General features: G+C 53.3%; 1 pseudogene; it reads right to left on the reverse strand.

Annotated features, from left to right (window-relative positions):
• On the reverse strand, positions 1-5,271 carry LOC118356391 (annotated as a pseudogene).
• Positions 5,272-5,563: the final 292 nt, after the last annotated feature.

The following is a 5,563-nucleotide window of genomic DNA, read 5'->3' on the forward strand; positions in this document are numbered from 1 at the left end:
GGGAAGGGGAAGAGGGAGACGGAGAGAACCTAAGCAGGCTCCATGAGGTCAGTGTGGAGCTTGATGTGGAGCCTGACATGGGACTTGAGCTCGTGTTGGATGAGAAAATCATGAGTTGGACCCTTAACCAACTGAGCGACCCAGGCACCCCTCTCTGCCCATGTTTTAATTAGATTGGCCAAATGATACAAACTTCCGATTATAAGATGAATACATTCTGGACACCTAATGCATAGCATGGTGACTACAGATAATAATATTCTATTATACACTTGAAAGTTGCTAAGAGAGTAGATATTAGATGTTCTCACCACAAAAAAGAAATGGTAGTGATGTGGCTTCCTGGCGATGTTAGCTAACCACACAGTAGTAATCAGTTCACAATATATGTGCATCAAATCAACATGCCCTAAATGTTCAGCTCACAAAATATTATATGTCAGTTATATCTAAATAAAGCTGGAAAAAAATAATAAAAGTAAACTTCGGGACTGCTAAAAAATATGTTTATAGTTTGAAAATGTATATGCATATATATGGCAAACCCATGAAGTAAACAAGGAGAACATGAATGTAAAATTCATAGTTGGATTTCTCAGAGGGGAGCTTGGGACTTCAAAATATTAACGATGTTTCTTATTTAAGCTATGAGGTGGGCACCCAAGGGTTGAAGAGTATTCAAGGTTTAAGGAGTAAGCATTTATTGGGAACATTCTTTGTGTCTATGATACACTGCAGAGAAAGTTACAAAAAGGTTACTGAATATTCGGAAAGAAATACGGAAAATAGCTGGATGTATTGGTCAAAAGGCCATTCCTAACCATCAGATGGGTTGTGTTCCTGGACGGGTCATCAGTGGGCAATTGGTGTTACTGGATTCAAGATGATGACACCTCCCCCCAGAGCCCCTCTGAGACCTGTTCACTCAGAGGACAGCACTGAGCATGCTCAGGAGCAGGGGCACCTCCAGGAAGACCAGGAGCCGGAAGTAGAACCTGCTGAGCAGGGACCTCTGGGGGACACGGTGACAGGCAGTGAGCCACATCCTCAGGGAGATGCCCTGGTACCCTCCACTTTCCTTCTGTCCCTGTGCCCATGTCCTGAGGCTACAACAGTCCATACACAGATCAGTCCCAGGAGGTCCCATGGGTGGGGCAGCCCCACACAACAGACACGCCTGTGACCTTTAGCCTAACAATTGCTCTTGAGACAGGATGTGGACATGGAGAGGGCCTGGCTATTGGAGTGACAGGAGGGAGACCCCAGGGAGCAGGCAGGACGTGGGCCAGGAAAAGGGTTCTACGTAAACCATCCCCATTGGGATGGTCCTGTCTCAGGACCAGAAATCAGTGCTGGGTTTTTTTGTCTGATGTCTGCTCCCCACGAATAGTGTTTCCCATGAGGGATCAGAAATGTGTGCTTTAGTCCCAGGGAGGATCTGGCACCTGTGCGGTGCCTCCAAAACCTTGGCCTTGAAATTCAATAGTTCATGATGGAGGGAATGAATGACCCCACTCACCTCTCCTCTCCCTTAGAGGCCTGGTCTTCAACGGGATGACTCCCTGGCGAGGGCCTGGGGTAAAGGGGGAGCGGAAAAGAGAGCCCAGGGGCCCCCAGAGCACCTGGCTGACCTGGGCTGGGTCCTGAGGGCCTCTGTTGCAAAACACTTGCACTTGCTTTTCCCTGTCTCTGGATCCCGATTTCTGTAGATACCTGAGTGATGGCTCCCCAAATCCTACAGGTCTCCAGGAAATGTCCTCTCACCAGCCAGGCCTCCCTGATCATTGTGTATTAAATAGCAATCGCACCACCCTGAAACTCTCCCACACATGCTCTCCCCGACCCATGTGTACTATTGCCTTCAAGCATTCATCATGAACTGGCATTACTTCTATTGATGAATGTGTTAACTTCTTCATTGTGTGAATTTCCCAACTATTGTCAGAGCAGGATTGTGTCTAGGTGGCCCAGGGCTGTATCCCTAGAAGAGCACCTGGCACTTGGTAGGACTTCCACAATTTGGTGTGGAGTTGGTAAATAAGTGAGGGACCTAGGCCAAGACAGTCACGCCCACGTTCCTCAGCCCTCTGTGCTGCCTAGAAATCACCCAGGTGTCAAAGTTCTCCAGCTGCTAGCCCCTTACCCAGGATGTTGACCGGAACTGGGGGACTCCTGCAGAGTCGTGGTGCTCCACGTGGAGGCTGGCAGGGTCCTGTGAAGACCTGGGGTCCTGGCTGGGGCCTGCAGTGAGGATTGAGGGAGAAGCCTGTGTCAGGCCTGCTTCCTCCCCCGGGCTCTCCCACTCTCTGTCAGCTGTCTGACTCTGAATCACCTGATCCTGGTCATTCAGGCCATCTGGACAGATGTCCTGGCTCCACATCCCCCCACAGCCACACCCAGTCTGACTGGCACTCAGGCCCTCCCCTGGCCCCTTCTCCAGGTGCACCCTGCCCAGGTGGGCGATTTCAGAGGCAGAGTCGTCCTGCTCACCGGGGCACGTGAGAGTGTGTGGAAAGAGCAAGGGCTCCGGGCTCAGCCACCCCGCACCTTGTTTACCCTGGCAGAGGATGGGGTGAGCCTTACTCTGTAGAGATTGATCCAGAGCTGGGGGTGGGGCAGGCAGGGTCCTTAGGCGGGGCTGATGTCTGGAGTGAGAATCATGCAACAGGGCACTCAGCGGAGTCTACACTGAATGGTGGGACCCTGGCACTCAATGCACTCAGGCCCCAAACTGTCAGCCAGACCCGTGAACCTGGGGTGCCACAGGACAGAAAGATAGACAGAAAGAAAGATCTAGAGAGACAGACACACATCCGGGGGACCCCATAGAATGTGGCCTGTCCTGAAGCCAACTGGACAACTGGCTTTCCCTCACCCCGCTGGTGGTGTCCGAGGATGCTCAGCCCCTCACTGTTAAATAGGATCTCACAAAGGGCCTGGGAGGGAAATGTCCCATGTGAGTGAAACGAAGACCTACAAGAAGGACCTCGGAGGAACCAGGGACACCATCAGAATAAGAACACAGGATAAAAATCTACCCACTTAGATGGATGATCTCCATATGGTTCTTAGGAAACAAAAACAGGGTTCTAGTAAAGAATTCTTTGCAGCACAAGGAAGTATATTTGGGGCCATAAGACCTGAGAACTCATTTTTCTCATCCTTCTTCTCCTTTGTCTGAGGGGAGCTCAGAAAACCCCTGTGGGGACAAGAGGCCAGAGGGGGATGGGGAGGGTCAAGCCGCGGGGGCAGGGAGGTCCCCAAATGCTCACAGAAACCCCACATCAGGGTCTGGGGCTCCTTCCTGGGGCCCAGTTCAGGCTGCCGCAGACCCCCAGGATCACAGCGTTGAGGCTGGTGCCTCAGGAAACATCCATGCCACACTGATGTCCTGTTAGAGCCCGAGGTCATGGGCAGCCAGTAAGGGAGAAGAGCAAATGCCCTAGGAGTTCCATTCCCCATTGGGAGGACAGAGAGCAGTCCAGGAAGAGACTCGGGTCCCCTTCAGCATGGACAGGACCCTTGTCAGGACAGGAAGGCAGCTGATCCCAGACTCAGGCCCATCCCCACTGCCCACCCTGGTAGAGCTTTATGCGTGAGAGTGTGTCAGGGTGGGGCACATGGAAGTGCCTAGGACAGCCAGAGGTGTGCATGGGCTTGTGTGAGTGTGCAGACAACACAATGCTTGCACACACAAATACACACACACATAGACACACAGACATATGCATAGACACAACACACACACACACACACACACACACACACATACATGCACATCCCCTGTGTCACCCACCCCATTTTCATTCCACTCTTCTATCCCACAACCCACCGCTTTCGTGCTGGGGTCAGGGTGATCAGCCCCAGTCTCAGGCAGCCCTGGTGCTGGCGCTGGGGGAGGGGGTTTCACAGCTCACCTGGGGTCACAGACACCACAACGAGGAAGGTGGGGTCGAGGAAATATCCTGGGAGCCATGATGTAACGATTCCACACAGTATGTTCCTGCATCACCTTCTGTGAGGTTCTCCAAGGTCACTGTGAAGGTGAGGTTGGCGGGATGGTCCCTGATGGACACACGGCCGTTACTCTCTTCTATGTCTGCCTCTTTGGTCTTTACAGTACTCCACACACATGGGCTTTTGCACCAGTATTTGACCATCTCTCTGAATTTCTCCTCATACTGACACTGCACGCTCAGAGATCCGCCCACGGTGCCCGTCACGGAGGTGGGGCCACTCAGACACCAACAGCCTGGAAAACACAACCGAGTGTGGTCCCTCACCAGATGAGCCTGGGTCAAGGGGATCTGGGGTCATGGTGGCCCTGGATACCCCAAAAGGATCTCAGGGACTGGAGGAGGCCTTGGCAGGAGACAGACGTTTCCTGAGACTAGAGGGGGAAGAGGTAGCTCCCTACCCACAAAGTGGCACAAGGAGAGGGTGCTCAATGTGTGTGTGTGTGTGTGTCTGTCATGCACCAAGATCTCCTTTCTGACTGTGACCCTACAGTAATGGTGGTCACAGGCGCCCCTCTCCTCAGAGTTGCTCTGTCCACTATAGTGGATTGAACTCACCCGCTTCATGCTCTAAATGCTCCTGGTCACTGCTGGGGCAGTGCTGGCCGATCGTAGAATGTTCTCTGCTCTCCCTCCTCCCTCCCAGGTCCTGCTTCCCTCCCCATGGGCCGCCCCCCACACACACTCTGACCACAAGGAAGTGACATGTCACTTGTCCATTGTCAGTACTCTGCCCCGAGAGTCACAGTAGAGTGGACTTTCCAAAGAAGAAAGACTCCTGTGTCCCTCCCCTGTCTCCCCTGTCTCCTTCCTTCCCACTCAGGGCACACTTCCCTGCCCAGGCTCAGCCCTGCTCACCTGGGACCTGCAGAAGGAGCAGAGCTACAGGCAGCCAAGGCCTCCCATCCCTCGGGGTCATGTCTCCAGCACAGAGGTCACCCACAGCAATGCCAGGTCCCTGATTTCAAGCCACCTCCCAGATGGTCCAATCTCCATGACCCACTTCTGCTTTTTGAGGCCTCTTTGCTTTCTCGTCAACCTGTGTTGGTCTCACAATCTTCTTCCACGTTGACTCAAGCTGGTCGAGGTGCCAGAAGCTAGGGGAGGGGAGCACCACAGGCTGAGACAGAGTCCTGGGTCGGGTGCCCCGGGCTCCTCTCAATCCTGATGACAGGACAGCTCCTGGTCAAGGACTGGATTGGGATTGCCATCCTCTTAAGCAGACAACATCTGCTCCTCTCTCTGTCCACACTCGCCCCACACAATGGAGCCGCACTGGAACATTTCCTCCTCAGTGGAGCTTCCTCACCGCCATGACATGTCACTTCCTTGTGGTCAGGAGGGACCATGTCCGGGGTGGAGCCCCAGTAGCCCATCTTCTCAGGCATCGGTGGTGCCTGCAGGGATGTTAGGAACCCCTAGGCTGCAGCTCCAAGCACCCACAGTCCCCATGGGACCCCTGCTCTCCTCTGGCCACACAATTTGGCACTGTGAACTCAGATGCCTTCAAAGGTCCCATTAGGGTTCTGGATTCCTAACCAGGGTAC

This window comes from Zalophus californianus, chromosome 16, assembly GCF_009762305.2.
Source record: "Zalophus californianus isolate mZalCal1 chromosome 16, mZalCal1.pri.v2, whole genome shotgun sequence".
Taxonomy (NCBI): Eukaryota; Metazoa; Chordata; class Mammalia; order Carnivora; family Otariidae; genus Zalophus; species Zalophus californianus.